We start from the raw sequence: 18,576 nt of genomic DNA, 5'->3' as shown, positions 1-18,576 counted from the left end.
ACTTTTCAGTGCCATCAACAGATCAGAAGCCAGTCTTTTCAATAAATCTGGAGATATTTGGAGAGAGAATACATTTGGAATGTGGTGATTCAAAGTAATATAAAATAGAAAAGTGATGAGTATGAGGAGCTTCTAGGATTTCTTTCACTTCGAAAAAGTGTACCTAGTAGTATTTTAACCTACCAGTAGATTATACCTTCCTCTCCAATGCCCACAGTATTTAAAGAAAATTAGAGCATGGCAGCCTGCCATGCAGGATTTCCATTTGCTCTATTTTATTCCCTGAGCTAGCAATGCTAAGACTGCCTGACAGACAAACCAGAGGAGAAAGGGAGTTGAATGAAGAGCTTCACTTGATCATTGTCCCTTCACATGTTGTCTGTTTACAAATGACCTTGAAGAGTTTGTATAATCTTCTCTTTGATAGGAAAATGGTAGACCCAGAGTTTAGCTGGCTCTTGCTTACAAAAGTTAAGCAGATTATAGAGGAATAGCAGCGCTCACAGGCTGCTTAGCATGAAATATCAGGTGATCTAGAGGGAGGTACAAGAGTGATGGAACTGCTGCTACAAATAATTGTGGGAGACACTGGTGAGTATTGCACAGTAAATCTGCACCTTCTGTGGGCATTTGTATAAGGGGAGGCTTCCTCGGGATAGAGCGTCAGCAACACATGTCTAATAGGTGCATTCATTTTAATATGCTCATTCATTGAATAGGCCTGATTAATTAGTACATGTCACCATCTGGTACTTAGAGAGACTATTCATTTTTAAAATGTTGAAATTGCAGGGAATGGTGCACACCAATTAAAATCCTTTTAACTGGATTGTGTTGGTATAAAGTATACGTGTAGGAGGACTTCATTGGAATTCAGCATGCATCTAAGGGTACATACATCAGCCTGAAGTCAATTAGAACAAAGGATGTCAAGAGAGGAGAAAATGAAAGGAGAACTATCCTTTTGCTGAATGTGTCTACTCATTATATTGGGCTTTCTCTCTTTTTGTTTTTCTATTCTTCCTCTCACTTGTCTTGACTGTTCTCCTACCTTTTATTTTGGTTTCTTTCTCTCTGTCTCTCTCACCCTCCATTTTTGTTTTTGTTCCTCATTTTCTCATCTCCTCCCCACCTTATTATCATTCTCCAGTCACACATTAAAACAAAAGAGTTGAATAAATAACTTTATGTAGTGATACAGTAAAATCTTAGCTTTCTATGCCCTTTGAAAAAACGAGTTCTCATTGGCCAAATTTCCTGAGTAATTGTGAGCTTGAGCTCATTAAACATTAAAATGTTTTCAGTTAGGATAATCATTTGGTGTTTACATGACCTACATTTTTTGTGAGTGCAGACTAAGACTTTAGGTACCTTTTCTCTTTCTGTCAACCTTTCTCCTCCAGATCTGCTATAATGGGTATTTATTTTATAATTAAATAAATAAGCTTTTAAATAATAAAGCCATTTGTATGAAAATCTTTCCAAAATACTTTTCACACTTTTGTTGTTTTCTTCCCTTGTCACACAGGATACTAAACATAAATTAACATTTTCTTGATATCTTGCTATAATTAGTGTCAAGGTCAGTCACAGTGCTCTTCTGGAAAATACAGTGATGCCCTTGAGGGATTTGGGCTCTTTGCCCCACATGGAAGTGCTTTTGAGGTCTTACATTGGTTTTTGTATTTTTCTTTCTCCATTTGCTATCAGGTAGTCAACTTGTCACTTGCCATTTCTATCTGGATGCTTCTGTCCCCTTCTAAGCTATTTTGGTCTGTGAAACCAGATAATAGAGCTGTATTTATTCATCTGGTCAAGAAACATATAGATGCCAAAACTGATTAAGAAGCTAAGACTAGCAAGTGAAAGAGAGAGGGGAAGTTGTATGCAAACACCCATAAGTACCATGGGATGGGAATTAGGAGGAGGAAACAGTTAATTTTAAGAAGAGGATCTGCAGCTTCACAGGGGACTTGGTATTTGACTAAAGCATGGAAGGTTCTATAGAATTTTAGCCAGTTGTTATATGGGTGGACATGTAGGAGACGATGATTTAAAAATATGGTAAGGCAGTATCAATCACAAAAGAGCATTACATTTTGTCCTAAAGCATTCAAATGTATTCTGTAGACAAATAAAAACCACAAATGGTGGTATGAAGAAGTAAGGAGAATGGTAAAGATCTGTGTTTTAGAGGAGTCAGGAAACAATGAGATATTATCCCAAGGCCTCGGACAAAGAGTGATGAAATCCAGGATTCAAGTTATGGCTAGGGTTGTCAAAGGGAGATTACGGACTGGAGAGACAGAACCTGGCAATTAATTGGATATAGCGTGAGAAGGACCAGGAAGGGTCAAAGTTGACCCAGCCTGAATACCTACCTAATGTTGTGATAACATTAGTTGTTATGGTGTCCAGAACAAGGTGGAGCACATTTTGGAGGAAAGATAATTAATTCTATTTAGAGAGGTCTAGTAGGCAGTTGGAAACTGAAGTCTGGAGCATCAAAGGACAAGACGTATAGGCTCTGGGAAATTATTCCACCCTTACATATTTGGGAATAGACAAGATCACAGAAGAAATTATTAGAAAAGAGAGTCTTTTTAAAAGGGCAATAGTGGAAAGGGCATATGGGCACCTTTGTGAGAAAGCAGTGGGACATACATATCTCCACTCAAATTAACAGTATCTCAGCTCATAGTTAAGTGGGTAGGGGATGTATAAATAAAGGACAGCATGAGAGACACTGTTATAATTCATCAAATTATAAGTAGAGTATTCACTTTTATTTTTGTACAGACAATACCAACAAAACTGATCTGAATTGATCAAATTAAATTTGTCTGAAACAAGAGTAAAGAGTCTATTAATGAGACCTAAGGCTCTTCCCTACCTGTCTAGTTTTCAGCTATGCCCTGAATAGGTAATCTTGCCAGGTAACTATTTCCATAGAGAAGAGTTGTTTCTTGTTATATATGAGAAATGTTTTTAATTGCTTGAGGTTATTAAAGGACTCTGACTGCAACTTTATTTCTCCCTCTGTTAAATTTGTTTGAATGGTTCAAATTGGCATTTTAACGCAAATTTGCATTTACATAATCCTTTGACTTGATCGTAAATTTTAGAAAAGACTTTAAAGGTATTCATGTTACCAGGTAGCGTGTTCATTGTGTTAAATACATGTCTGTATCTATCTGTGCACAACTTGATCTATGTATAGGAAAAAGACCTGGAAGGATATATAGTAAGATTTGGGGCTTGGGGTTTTGCTTGTTTGTTTGCATATCTTTATTTTCTGATTGCTTTTATAATCTAAAGAATTCAGTTATTTTTCATTTAAAAAATATAAGGATCATAAGTTCTAGAGAGCTTGAGTAGCTTGCATAAAGTAAAATTACATATCCAATTAGCAATGGCCGTGAGGCTTGTTCATTTGTGCCCTGGGGCCAATTCTACTGATTGATGGGTTGTTCCGATAGGAATGGAAATACCACCCACTACTCTGGCAGCCATAAGGACCAGGGATGCAGCACCTCCTCAGGAAAAGCTGACATCCTACCTGTCACTTTTCACTCAGAGAAGCATTAGCTTCTGAGTGAAGTCAACATAGGGTCCAATGATACAGACCACAGGCAGATATCTTCACTGATAAGGAGAATAAAGACACAGCATACTGTTGTTGAGGGTAATTAAGCTTTTCTTCTACCAGATTATGGTCTTCTCATTTATTAATATCCACTGACTCCCCAAACTCCAAGCCTCTGCTGTTTTCTTAAGAACAGCCCTATGGAAACTCATTGGCATATGCTCATGGCTGTCTGGAATGTATGAATTTTCTGGCCACAGTTCCCATCCTTAATGCTCCATCACTGATGCCATCCCTTCAGTTACTCAGCCTGTTTTATTTTTCTGTGTTTATTTTGTAGTAAAATTAAAGTAACTAGAGAATTGTCACTTTACCTTTCTCTTTCCCTCCCCCAGCCACTTCATCCTGAATCTTTTATATTGTTCTCACCAAACCATTTGCACTCAAAATTTAGAGTCAACTTAAATAAGAAAATAGCAATTAAAGTATTTTTTAATGGGGAGAATTTTTAATCACATACTTGGCTTTATAGTATGTTGGCTGTTTTCATTCCATTTTCTCCTTGTTCTCTACAGTTGAAGCAGTGAAAATTATTGCTATTGAATTTTGTACACTTTTTAGTATGCCTCTGGGAAAATCATCCTTGGTCTTCATGGAGAGACACCCCAGAGTCATTGTCTGTCCCCGTCCCTCTCCACTAGTCTCCCACTGGCTGCTAAGTGTTATCCATTTGGCCTCTCAGATCAGCCCCTGCTCATTATTTCCTGCTACTTCTGTGTTAATTTGGGGCCTTACCTACTCTAGTATAGTAATAGTTGAGCTAACCACATTACCTCCTGTCAATGTGTCCTTTTCCACATTTGCCTGAATTCTTAAAGCACAGGTAGTATCACATTGCCCTATTGTACAGCAACCCCTTCCTGATACAATCTGACAGCATCTCTTGAAACTAATGCAAAACCCAAGTCCAAAACTGAATGCTGAAGTTTCTTTGCAAGTCTGTTGTTCAGAACTTGGAGTACGTTTATTTTCCCTGTAGAAACAATAAATGGTAGATTGGTGTGCAGGTTAGCTGTAACTTTCAATTAAACCATCCATGGTAATTGAGGCCTACCAGGATAGTTACCAGTATCTCCATAGAAATAGCAGAGCCCAACTGGTCTGTCAAGATGGCATACAGATATGTATGGAGGGTACTGGAAGGGATCATTCCCCTTCCTGTCCTCCATTGATATAGAGATTTAATAAAGGAGGGAAGAACGAATATTTATGAAGCGCTTATTATAAATCAACCTCTATGTTGTGCACTTTATATAGTTTGAGATGTAATTGACATAAGATTGCATAAATATAAGTTGTACAATGTGTTGATTTGATACATTTATATATTGCAATATGATTACCACCATAGCATTAGCTAATACCTCTATTATGTCACATAATCATTTCTTTTTTGTGGTAGAACCTTTAAGATCTAGTCTCTTAGCCACTTTGAAGTATATAATACATATTGTTGACTGTAATCACTATTGTTCTGCATTAGATCTCCAGAACTTACTCATCTTCTAACTGCAAGTTTGACCAACATCTGTCCAATTACCACCCCCGCCCCCCCACCAAGCCCCTGATAACCACCACTCTATTCTGTTTCTGTGAATGCGACTTTTTTAGACTGTGATATGTTGCAGTATTTGTCTTTCTCTGACTTATCTCACTTAGCATAATGCCCTCAAGATCCATTTATGTCACAAATAGCAAGATTCCTTCTTTCTCATGGTTAAATAATATTCCATTGTACATACCACATTATCTTTATCCATTCATCTGTTGATTGACACTTGTTTCCATATCTTGGCTATTGTGAATAATGCTGCAATAAATAGAGAAGTGCAGATATCTCTTTGATACTCTGTTTTCATTTCTTTATACCCAGAAGTGGGATTGCTGGATTATATGGTAGTTCTACTGAAAATTTTCTGAGGAACCTCCATACTGTTTTCCATGGTGGCCGAACCAATTTGCATTCCTAGCAACAATGGACAGGATTCCCTTTTCTCCACATCTTTGCCAACAGTTGTTATCTCTTATCTTCTTGATGATAGCCATTCTAACAGGTGTAAAGTGATATCTCATGGTGGTTTTGATTTGCATTTCCCTAATGATTGGCGATGAGCATCTTTTCATTTGGACACCTTCTTTGGAAAAATGTTTTTAGTTCCCCTGCCCTTTTGAAAATCTGTGGTTGTGTGTTTGTTTTTGTTTTGTTATGGAGTTACGAGTTCTTTATATATTTCAGATATTAATTCCTTATCCAGTATATGATTTGTAAATATTTTCTCCCATTCTGTAGGCTGACTTTTGATTTTGTTGATTGTTTCTTTTGTTGTGCAGAAGCTTTTTAGTTTGATGTAGTCCCATTTGTCAATTTTTGCTTTTGGTGCTTGTACTTTTGGTGTCATATTCAAAAAATTGTTGCCAAGACAACAATTGGAACTTGTTCCCCTCTTTTTTCTTCTAGGAGTTTTATGCCTTATGTTTAAGTTTCAGGCCTTGTGTTTAAGTTTTTAATCCATTTTGAATTGATTTTTGTGTATGGTGTAAGACAGGGATTCGGTTTCATTCTTTTGTGTGTGACTGTCCAGTTTTCCCAATTCCACTTATTGAAAAGACTCCTTTTGTGTTGTATATTCTTGGCTTCTTTGCTGTGAACTAATTGACCATATATATGCATGGGTTTATTTCTGGGCTGTCTGTTCTTTTCCATTGGTCTGTGTGTCCATTTTTAAGCCAGTACCATACTATACCTTTGTACCATACTGTAGCTTTATAGTATAGCTTGAAATCAGGAGTGTAATGCTTTTGGCTTTTCCTTTCTCAGGTTTTCTTTGGCTATTTAGAGTCTTTTATTGTTCCATACAAATTTTAGGATTGTTTTTTATATTTCTGTGAAAACTGCCATTGGGATTTTGATGGGGATTGCATTGAATCAGAAAAGAAGTAGTAAAATTGATGATAAAATTATGATACGATTTTATAGATAGAAAATCCTAAAGATGACCATGAAAACTCTTGGAATTAATCAATGCATTCAGTAAAGTCACAAGATATAAAATCAATATACAGTAACTAGCTGTGTTTCTTTTCTTTTTTTTTTTAATTTTTTTTAACGTTTATTTATTTTTGAGACAGAGACAGAGAGAGAGAGAGAGCATGAACAGGGGAGGGCCAGAGAGAGGGAGACACAGAATCTGAAACAGGCTCCAGGCTCTGAGCTGTCAGCACAGAGCCCGACGCGGGGCTTGAACTCACGGACCGCAGGATCATGACCTGAGCCGAAGTCGGACGCTTAACTGACTGAGCCACCCAGGTGCCCCCTAGCTGTGTTTCTATACACTAACAACAAAATATCTGAGAAAGAAAGAAAAAATCCCATTCACAATAGCATTAAAACCAATAAAATACTTAGGAATAACTTTAACCAAGGAAATGGGAGATGTGTATAATGAAAACTATAAGACTGATGAAAGAAGTTAAAGGAGACACAAACAAATGGAAAGATATCCTGTGTTTAAAGATCGGAAGAATTAATATTGCTAAAATGTCCATACTACTCAAAGCTATCTATAGATTCAATGCAATCTGTATATATTTTATCTTAATTCATTTGAACAACAGCCTCTGTGAGATAGATGACTATTATACTCCTTTAACAGATGCTTAGCAAGTTAATAATGTAAGTAAGGTCACAAGAGGAATGCTTACCTGACATAAGAGAATATTGTTATTAAGCACTACTTTCAAACGTTAGTAATTTATAGGCTCCTTTTAATTGGCTAAAAATTGGAGCCTTTCACCATTGACACACATTATTACAATTTTACTTAAATATGAACAAATAAAATTAGATATAAATTCCTTACACTTGGATTTCTCTTTTAACTGTAAACTGAAACAAACTTAAAAGTACAACAAAAAGCCTGTAAAACATAATGAAATGCAAATTAACGTTACTTTAATAAAGTGATGATGTTTTGCCAAAACTGAATTGCTGCTCACAACATGAGTATGGAGCTGTCTGCCACCCCCAAAGGTGTCTTGGCAGCTTTCATTACCATTGACTCTCTTTTTCTGCCACATTTCTTTCTCAGATGTTGAAAATCCAGGATCAATACAATGTGCGGTGACTGCACCATTATTTCATTTTGGTCTTTACTTAGTGGGACTGTATCATTTACATGTTAAGTGAGCCTCCTACTTTTCTCATTATTCCTTACAATTAAAATTGTGTGCTTGATGCCAGTTCAGACTAGAAAAACAAATGTATCTGTACATTAGTAATCATGTTGCAAATCATGTTGCTATGCTTTGTTTTAAGTGGCCATTACAATGATCCAGCATATGTTCATATCAATTAATTTTAGATGTAAACTTTGTTTTCAGTTCAATATTAAAGTTATTTTGGAAAACTCATGTATAGACCCTTGAAAAAGATCCTGGATCCCAGTTTGAAAGATACTCTTTTAATGTATTTTTAAGCCATTATTTATTTGTAACCATCATAAAAATAATTCTTATTTATTTATTAGAACAGGTCCTCCAAATACTTTTACCAGGAAAAACTGTTACACTAGTTTGTTATGGTGTCCCTTTGAAAGCAATGAATTTATATTTCTTTAAAGTATTGTATAACTCAGACTTTAATTTAGAAGTGCTTTTTCTCTTTAAAAGTCTAAATTATAAATGTTTTACAGAATGTATTGTTTACTCTTTTCTGTAGCTGGGGTAGGGAAAATTTAGTTTGATTGGAAAATTAATACTTCATAGCAAATGTACAAGTCCCACAAGACAGTAAAGCCTCCAGAAATGGTGAAGTGTGGTAACAAATGACATTATTGCTTCCTCTGATGATGTTGCTATAAACATTCTAGTGGGATTTCTCTCAGAATAATGGACTGTTTTGTTATTTCTCTTTCCTTCCCAACTTCCTTTTCCTCCTTTCTCTTCTTTTTCTTACCTTTGAATTTTGCAGCCCTCATTTCCCCTCTTTGTTATTCCTTTGTTTTGTTTTAAAGATTGTTTTTTTTTTTAAGTAATGTCTACACCCAACGTGGGGCTCAAACTTAAAACCCTGAGATCAAAAGTTACATGCTTCACCGACTGAGCCAGCCAAGCGCCCCTTTTATTCTTTTGTTTTATACCAGAGATCACCTATCTTTTCACATTTCAGTTAGCCTACAGTCCGGCTTTCTTCACTTGACAGTTGGCTCTGCAGTTGCAGGCAGTGGAGAGGAAGAACACGGCAAGGCAGCTTCTAGCAGCATCTCACCCTTCATTCTTAATAAGCTACGAAAGAGGCCCTCCTAATAGGGGTGGCTCCTGAAAGATTATGCTTAATTTGCCTCCAAATATTCACTCTGAAGCACATAAAGCACAACTTTGGGGGCAGCCATAGCTAATTATATATGCTTGTTGGTTTCTTTCTAGCTTGCTTCCACAGCTTTGCTGTGAGCACATGGACCCTGCCCACCTCAGAGCTGAGCTAGGAAGGTGTGGGTGTGCCTCCTTCTGACGCTTCTTTGTTCAAGTTAGAATTCCGCTGTGGTGGGCGCCTTTCAGGTATCACCATGCTGTGGCTAAATCAGCCTCCAGATGCTAGGGATAGCTGAACTTTACCATCTGTGCATACATGCATTCATTCATCCCTTCATCCATCCTGTCTCTGTCATTTACTAACTGTGTGACCTTGAGCAGGTCTCAGTTTCTTCATTAGTAAAATGAAGCTAATAATTATGTACATCGTAGGGTTTTTATGAGAATAAGAGCTTTCATGTGTAAAAAAATGCTTCAAGTGGTGCCTGGCACTTAGTAGTAAATGCTAGATAGCTAAAATTATTATTACTCAGCAAGCGTCTATTTAGTATCCAGTATCTTCCAAGCAATCCAAGAGATATAGACATGAAAAAGACACAGCCTTGCCAGGGCACCTGGGTGGCTCAGTCGGTTAAGCATCTGACTTTTGATCTCAGCTGAGGTCATGATCTCATGGTTCTTGAGATCGAGCCCCACATTGGGCTCTGTACTCACTAAGTGGAACCTGCCTGGGATTCTCTCACTCTCTCGCTGTCTCTCTGCCCCTCCCCAGCTGGTTCTGTCTGTCTGTCTGTCTGTCTCTCTCTCTCTCTCAAAATAAATAAATAAACTTAAAAAAAAATAAAAAGACATAGCCTTGCCTTCTAGGGACTTCTGTAACTACCATACAACATGGTATTATAGTAAAGGTTTTTAGGAAGTCAGGTAAAGCTTCATCACACAGGTAAAATTTGAACTGGGTCTTAAAGGATAAATAGTTTTGCCTAATGAAACAGCGCTAGATGAAATACGTTCCAAGCAGAGGGAACAGCTTGTGAACGGAATAAAACTGCAAGAGACTGTGGAGTCCTTGGCTGTTATTAGATAACATTTTAACCTCCTCTCTGATGTATACCTTCTTAAGTAGGGATCTGAGGTGGGTTCAGTGTACGTTTTGGAACTTATAATCTTATGACTAGTTATTACCAAGTTTATAATAGTAATTATTATTATTATTGAACTGGTTCATCAAAGAGTTTGAACTTAAAAACTGAGTTGGGAGCTAAGCGGTGCCGCTTTACAGTCGTGTGTTTGCTGACGCATGGCTCTTATCCGGAGATGGCTACCATGTGACAGGAACAGTAAACGGCTAGAGAAAAACTTGTGGTTAGAGCAGTTGGAAGTGCATGAGCTTCCTCCTTTCGACAGAGCTCTAGTTACGTTTTCCAAATTAAGCAGGTTTTACTTTGCTTTCTTCTTTAAACAGGAGACCCTTATATCTTAAGATCTTGCCTACTGTTGTGATAGCAAAGAAGTGTGATTTTTTTCTTCCACGAAGGGGTGGGGAGGAGGTCAGATGTCAAATAAGGAAGGTTGCTTTCACTCATGGAATTTCCATTCATGTTCCAAATTAAAGCCGTGTTTTATCTCCTACAAAGTCTTTTCCTGCAGCTTTGCTTTTCTCTTCCTTTCCCCACCCTTTTAGTCATCTACTGAAGGGTTTGGCAGCTGGCTGAGGTATCGGGTCAGCGTTTTTCACTGTGGCAGAAGGAAAGGTTGGGAACAGTGACGTGGGGATACTTGTCACATTTTCCTTTCCTTTTTTTATATAAGTAACCCACATGCGCCATTACAAAAGCCTAATGAGAACCCTGACTTGTAAATTTTACCCCAGTATCCTGGAGATGGACAAATGTGTAGGATGACATATAGGCAGTAGTTCCTCACTGAAAGTGTCCTTAAAAGCCCATGTACAGCACTGAGGATTCTTGACTCTGTCTCTATGGCAATGTGACAGATTTTATGAAGAGAAACAATGGCCTCCGGGAGTCATAGGATTGGGGAAGGAGCTTAGCAGTCCATTCCCCATCCTCCTTTATTATGAACAGATTCTCCTTGGGTGCCTTTAGGAAACACTCTATATATGGTGTTTAATATACCACCTACACAGTCTCCCCTCTTCACTGACTTGGAAATTGCATCCGGCTTGAGGAGCTCCAGCCCTTTCTGTGGGCCTGTTTATTCCAAGATTGAAATCCAGTGTGGATTTAGTTGTTTTGTATCAAATCTGCTTGAAACCGTTGGACTCGAAGCAAACTAATTATTGTCATTGTCCATATAGCAGTAGAGAGAGTAAAAAACAGTAATAGGTTCTTAAAAGCTGTCACAACTTGAAGTGAAATAGGCTACTCTTCAACAGTTTCATCTGTAGCCTGAAGGGCTTTGGTCTTAAAAACCGTCACGTATGAAATCAGATCTTAGATCATGGAATCCTAGCTGGCGTCTGGGGGCAGCTTCAGCCATTCAACTCTCTCATCAACCATTCATCTGTGGGGTTTGCTTTGAGATTGTAAGGAATGTGGAAGCAAATGAGTTTTCTTATCAAACACTCCATTTGGGTACTCTGTATCAGACCTGTCTTGGCAAATAAATAGAAGACACCAGGGTAGACTGTCATATTTTCTTAAGTGCCTCAGGAGACACATATTTTATTTCTCAAGCAGAACTTTGGTGACTAGAATTTCCTGATTTGGGGGTGTCAGTGTTGAGCAGGCAAAACTGCTAGTTACTGAGTGCCAATGAAGTTATTTCACAAAGGCAGTAGAGCCCAAGGATTGCTCCTTGGACAGCGCTACATCTGATCGGGTACAGCTTTTCTTTCTAAGAGCCTGTTACAAGTTGAAATAGTTTTGACAGTGTCTTTAAGTGCACATCTTTGTCTCCAAACATAATTAGTGTTGAAAACTGAAGCCCTTGTAGTTAAGGCTTAGTGGCTTAGCCAGCAGCTCCATCTGGTGCTTGCTAAAGGTGTTTGCTTGATTCATCTCAGTTTTACAGCAGTGTGAATACAGATGTACACAGAATTTGTAAAAGAATGTCAGCTCCAAGGTTTCAGTTTTATTGATGGCTTTCTGTTGCACACAGCACTGACATAGCTAATTGTGTTCCTGGTGAATCTCATTTGTCCTGTTGATAATGTGATAGCTGCTAATCAACTCAGCAACCCTTTCTTGACTGAATTAACTTACTAGCACTCAACATGGGGAATTATTTTTACTATTTATCTGCCAGGCTTGGAAAAAGAAAATATACTGTACTACTTAAAAGAGAAAATTGAATCCCTCTCTTATCAGTGGTGGATTTAACTTGGTTAACAAGATATTAGGCCAGGATGCCTTATTCTTTTATATTTAATGCCACATGGTGCTGAGTAGACAGGGAATGCCTTTTTTTTTTTTTTTTAAGTGTATTTATTTATTTTGAGAGAGAAAGGGAGAATGTGAGCTTGAGCAGGGGAGAGGGAGAGAGAGAATCCCAGGCAGGCTCTGTGTTGTCAGCACTTGCCAGATGTGGGACTCAAACCCAGGAACCGAACTGAACCGTGAGATCACGACCTGATCTGAAATCAAGAGTCGAATGCTTAACCGACTGAGCCACCCAAGTGCCCCAACAGGGAATATCTTTTTAAAAAAATTCTTGGTGATTGACACGGACTGCCCTAAACTACTGATAGAAGTTACTTCCAAGTAATAGGATTACACATGATTTCTATTTTCTTTTATGCTTTTCTGATTTTTCACAGTGAACATCTATATAACAAAAGAAAAAAATTCAGGTAACAATAGAAAAAATTATTTGAAAACAAAACATATTGTAAGTTGCTGTAGCCTTGAATAATCTCAGTTCTTTCTCAGGTCTTTTCTCATTCACAGCATGGCCCTTCAGGGGGGCTTCAGCCTTCCTCATCCATAAAACAGAAGGATCAAACCGGGGCCTGCTCAGTTTTAACATTCTTAGGTTTGGGATTATCTACCTTTTTCCTGTCTCTTTAGCGTCTCCCATTCTCCTGTGTCTTTCTCTAGTATTAATACTCAACATGATGTAGTTTTTGCCATCTTAAACTAAGGAAATCCTTTCTGGACAGCACCTCCTCCCCATATATGCCTGGCTCTTTCTTTCTTCTACTTCCCACATAAACTCTTCCAAAAGTTGTCTACAATTACTCACTCTACCTTCTCACTCTTCAGCTGACCACAGTCTGCTTTCCATCCCCACTGCTGCATCAAAATAGTTACAGTTGAAGTCACCAATGAGCTCATGTTACCAAGTCCAATGGGCAATTTAGGCCCTCAGTCCCCCCATTACCCCTCCGCAGCATTTGAAATAGTTGTCTTCTCCCCCTTCATGAAATCTCCTCATCTGGCTCTGTGTCACACAGTTATGACTGTTATTTTTTAGGTTTTGGTTTTTTGTTTTTTGGGTTTTTTTGCTAAATGAATAAAATGTTTATTTTTCTTTTTTTTTTTTTCCTTTTCCTGAAATTTATTGTCAAATTGGTTTCCATACAACACCCAGTGCTCATCCCAACAGGTGCCCTCCTCAATGCCCATCACCCACTTTCCCCTCCCTCCCACCCCCCATCAACCCTCAGTTTATTCATTTTTGAGTTTTCTTAAGAGTTATTCTCTTCTCCCTGGTTCACCCACCAAGACCACCTCCCCAGCTCACTCTTCTTTTCTTTTTAGCCTGGATATTTCTGTAGTTATTCCCAAACCCACAAGAACAGCAGAATTCCCTTCTGTGTTCCAGACTTCTAAATTCACCTGTTTTCTCTATTATATGGTAACAAAATATGGACTAATAATCTTATTGCCGAAAAGTTGCATCATCTCCTCTAGTGTTGTCTATCTCAGTAAATGGCCCCACAAATCATTTAAGTACATAAACCCAAATCTCAACATCTATTACTCTCTCCAGAATCTAGTCATTCGTGAATCTACATTTCTCTGCCTTCCATGATGCCACATCCTAATTCAGATCTTCATCATATCTTATTTTGCCAACAGCAGCCCTTCGAACAGTCTCCTGGCTTTCTCTCCTGTCTTCCACCAGCTTATTGTCCATATAGCAGCCAGAGCTGTTTTTTATTTTTAAGTCAGATGTATTAAGGTTTGATTTATATAATCTTTTTTTAGTGTACAGTTCTATAAATTTTGACAAATGCATGGAGTCCTATAACCACCACCACACATTTGGATTATTCCAGTTTTTGCCTATAAACCTTTGTGTACAGGCTATAATGCAAACATAACTTTTCATTTCTCTTGGGTGAGTACCTATTGGTGAGACTGCTGGGTCCCATGGAAAGCTTGTGTTCAACTTTTATGAGAAACTGCCAAACTGTTTTCCAAAGTGGCTGTGCCATCTGCATTCCCACCAGCACCATATGAATTTCACTTGCACCACATTCTCCCTCAGTATTTGGTTTTGTTTTCATTTTAACCTTTCTAATAGATGCATAGTGGCAGCTCACTGCAGTTTTAATGTGCATTTCTGTATGACTAAGGATATTTAGCACCTTTCACATGTTAATATGCAATCCATGTACTTTTGGTGAAGTGACTGCTCAAACCTTTTGCCGACTTTTTATCAGATATTTTCTTTTTATTAAATATTGAAAGTTCTTCATATATTCTGGATACAAAGTCCTTTGTCAGATATGTACTTGGCAAAAAACTTCTCATCTGTGGCTTATCTTTCATTCTCTTATCAGTATCTTTGTCAGAGCAAACATTTTTAAAATTTGATAAAATCCAAATTGTCTGGTTTTTTTTTTTTTTTTAATGAATCATGCTTTTCATATTGTATCTGGGAACTCAGCCTAATTCAAGGTCACAAAGATTTTCTTCTGTTTTTTTCCTATTAAAACCTCTATAGCTTTACACTTTAGTATATGTACTGCTGTAGCGAGCACTATAGCTTTACACTTTATGCTTAGATCTGGGGTAATTTTCATATACAGTATGTGAGGTATGAATCAAGGTTTACTTTGTTGCCTATGGATATCCAATTATTCTAGCACATTTGTTGAAAAGAATATTCACTGATAGAGGCATGTATCAGTTGCCTATATTTGTAGGGTTCTATTTCTGGACTCCTTTCTGTGCCTATTTTGATCTATGTCAGGGGTCAGCACAGTTTTTCTGTAAAGAACTAGATAGTAAGTATTTTAGGTTCTATAGGCCCAAAGGCAAAATTGGAGATATTATGTAAGTACTTGTATAACAAGAGAAAAAATTTTTCCGTGAATTTTTAAAACAAATTTCAAAATACGGTAATTGAGTACAATTTTCTGAAACACAGCTCTACTAATACAAACAGTGGAATTCTTTTTTGGGGTAGGGATAACATTTTGCTTAATTAGGATGCAAAGTTAGTGTTTCCTCTTATCAAACTTGATTATAAATGTTTATTGATGCATATCTGTAGTGAAATTTGACATTTTTATCTTGGAAAAATGTCTTTTTACATGGGTGATACACATAGCTGTAGAAATGCTGCCATTTGTGGAGTGCTTGAAAAGCACCGCAAAAGGGCACCTGGGCGGCTCAGTCGGTGGAACATCTGACTTCGGCTCAGGTCATGATCTCGCGGTCTGTGGGTTTGAGCCCCGCGTCGGGCTCTGTGCTGACAGCTCAGAGCCTGGAGCCTGCTTCAGATTCTGTGTCTCCCTCTCTCTCTGCCCCTCCCCCGCTCATGCTCTGTCTCTCTCTCTCTGTCAAAAATAAACATTAAAAAAATTTTTTTTTAAAAGAAAAGCACTGCAAAGTGATGAGAGCGCCCCATGCAGTCTGTCCCAAGCTCCTCAACTCCCCACTGTAGCATAAAGCCGCCAGGAACAGTATGCAAACAAATGAGCCTGGCTATCTTCCCATAAAGCTTTATTTATGGGCACTCTATTGGGAATTTCATGTAATTTTCACTTGTCACAAAATACTATTCTTTTGGATTTTTTAATCATTTGAAAAATTTTAAAGCATCCTTAGTTTAGGACATACAAAAACAGGCAGCAGGCTAGATTTGTTTGCCCCACTTTCCCCATTTATGTTTCTATCTTTTGCCAGTACCCCATTGTCAGGATTACTGTAGCTTTATGCTAAGTCTTAAAATCAGGTAATATGAGTCCTCCAACTTCGTTCTTTTTCAAAATTGCTTTGGCTATTCTAGTTCCTTTGCCTTTCTGTATAAATTTTAGAATTAGTTTGTTGATTTCTCCTAAAAAATCCTGCTTGGATTTTTTTAGAATTATGTTGAATCTACAGAGCAGTTTGGGAGAAATTAACGTCTTCATAATACTGAGAGAACTTGGTATCTCTCTCCACTTACTTAGGTCCACTTTGATACCTTTTTATCAGCATTTTGTAGTTTTCTACATAGAGATTTTAGATTTTGTACATATTTTGTTAGATCTGTAGCTACGTATCGTATTTCTTGTATTTTCCTCAGAGCTGGCTTTTTTAAATGCAAATTGGATCATGTTGTTTCCCCTATTTAAAACCTTTCAGTGTCTTCCCACTCCTCTTAAGATAAACTCTGTAATCTTTAAAAGCCTAAAGGGCCGTGCACGATCTGGCCCGTGCTTTCCTTTTCAGCCTAATTTTATGCCATTCTTTTCCTTGCTCAAAATGTTCCAATCTCAGACTAGCAGGAAATGCTTTTATCAACTAAGGGATAGCTTTTTGAATATCCGAAGGACTAAATAAATGTTTTCAAACAAACACTTGAAAAATATACTCTTACCATATTGAAATGAGCCATTTGATAATCTCCAGCAAAGAATGAACTTAGGTTTCAGCCAGGCTGTTGGGCTCTCTGTATGGAATACTTTGATCTTTAAGTATGTACTTCTTTCACTGAGGCAGAATGCTTTATGAGTATTGTTCACAAGGGACTTAGCTCTGTGTGTGTGTGTGTGTGTGTGCGCGTGCATGCGTGTGTGTGCACACATACACGTGTGCACACACACATGCAAGCTAAAGAAAATATTCTTTTCTTTACGCGCATGCTGAGACTCGACAGAAAGGCTGCATTTCTAATGAAATGAAAGATCTTTTTTGCTGTCATTATACATGAGTAAAGTTAAACTCTCTAGCCATTAAAATAGTCTTACACATACATGCCTACTGCCAACTTTATTATAATATCCAAATTAGAAATATAACACTGTAGTGATATTCTGTGGGAAAGTCTGCAGCTCTGTGCCTAAGACAAAAGGGAGAGTCACAAGATTAGTTTTTTTTTTTTTTTAAATAAACTTTAAACCCAGCACATTTAGTCAAACCGTATTTATTTAGCTCCTTGTGCTAGACATGTAGAGATGAACAAGATAGAGCCCAGACCTTAAAAAGCTCAAAAATTAGTGAGTAAACAGACAATTTAAAATGAAAGTGCAGGGCACCTACCTGGGTGGCTCAATCAGTTAGGTGACCAACTCTTGATTTTGCCTCAAATCATGATTCATGATTCATGAGATTGAGCCCCACTTTGGGCTCTGTGCAGACAGCAGACAGCAGACAGCACGGAGCCTGCTTGGGATTCTCTCTACCCGGCTTGCACACACGTATGCACACTCTCTCTTTCTCAAAATAAATACATAAACTTTTTTTTTTTTTAATGAAAGTGCTTGTTCATGGAGGTATGTCTAAGTGGCTTTGATAGTATCAAGGAGAAATGAGTAGCCCAGTGGGATTTACAACATTAATAAGACTAGCTGATGTTTAAGACATAAGGCTAGAAGGGAGGCAAAGACCAAATCATGAAAACCTAAGGGGCTTGTGTTCCTTCCTAGAACTCAGAGGTTCCAACACCTCAGTGCACTTAAAACTTGTTAAAACAAACAAACAAACACGGAGAACTTGTTTTAAAAAATCAAATTTGTGGACTCTTCCCTCAGAGATTGACTACGTAGGTGTGTAGTGCTTCCCCAAGTGGTTCTTACTTAGCTGGCAACCCCTAGTCTGCACCCTGACATTTGAGAGTCAGTGGGTAGGTAAGACTGAGCACAGAATAGTTAAGCTAGGTAGTAAGTTGATCCTCTTAGCTTTTCAGAAAGGTAAATCTGATGGTAGTATCTCATTAAATACGAATTCTGATCCAGTAGGTCTGGGGTTATACCTGAAATACTGCATTTCTAACAAGTTCCCAAATAAGGCTGATACTCCTTATGTGGGGTCCGCATTTTGAGTAGCAAATGTAGAGAGGTTGGATTGGAGTGGGGTGAGACTGCAAGCATGAAGATCAGTTAACAGCTTATTGCAGGAATCTAGGCAAAAGATGGTGAATATCTGAACCGCTAGCAGGGTCTGGTAATGACAAGAAAGAGTTCCAGTGAAATGTAATAGATAGAATTGGCAAGACTAATTTAAGGAGTTAGAAGTGAAGGAAGAGGTGTCAAGAATTGAGTTTAGTTATCTAAGTAGATGATGGGGACATTAACTGAAATAGGGTAAAGACAGAGAAAGGAGGTGGCCTGGAGAGTAGAGGAGGGCTGATTAGAGTAGAAAAGTTTCTTGCAGTTGAGAAAAGGGGTAGCCGGAGGCTTAGTTTGAATGCACTCAGATTGAGGAGTCTATGAGGTAGCC

The 18,576-nt window shown here is 37.9% G+C and overlaps 1 protein-coding gene across 15 annotated transcripts in view; it reads left to right on the top strand.

The window, feature by feature from the left end:
- The window catches only part of PEAK1 (pseudopodium enriched atypical kinase 1), a 369,695-nt gene that overhangs the window by 270,742 nt on the left and 80,377 nt on the right, over positions 1 to 18,576 (top strand). The gene's annotated exons all lie outside the window — the stretch shown is intronic.

This window comes from Panthera tigris, chromosome B3 (assembly GCF_018350195.1).
Source record: "Panthera tigris isolate Pti1 chromosome B3, P.tigris_Pti1_mat1.1, whole genome shotgun sequence".
Taxonomy (NCBI): domain Eukaryota; kingdom Metazoa; phylum Chordata; class Mammalia; order Carnivora; family Felidae; genus Panthera; species Panthera tigris.
Note: the sequence above shows the minus strand (reverse complement) of the source record. Positions and strands in the feature narration are given on the sequence as shown.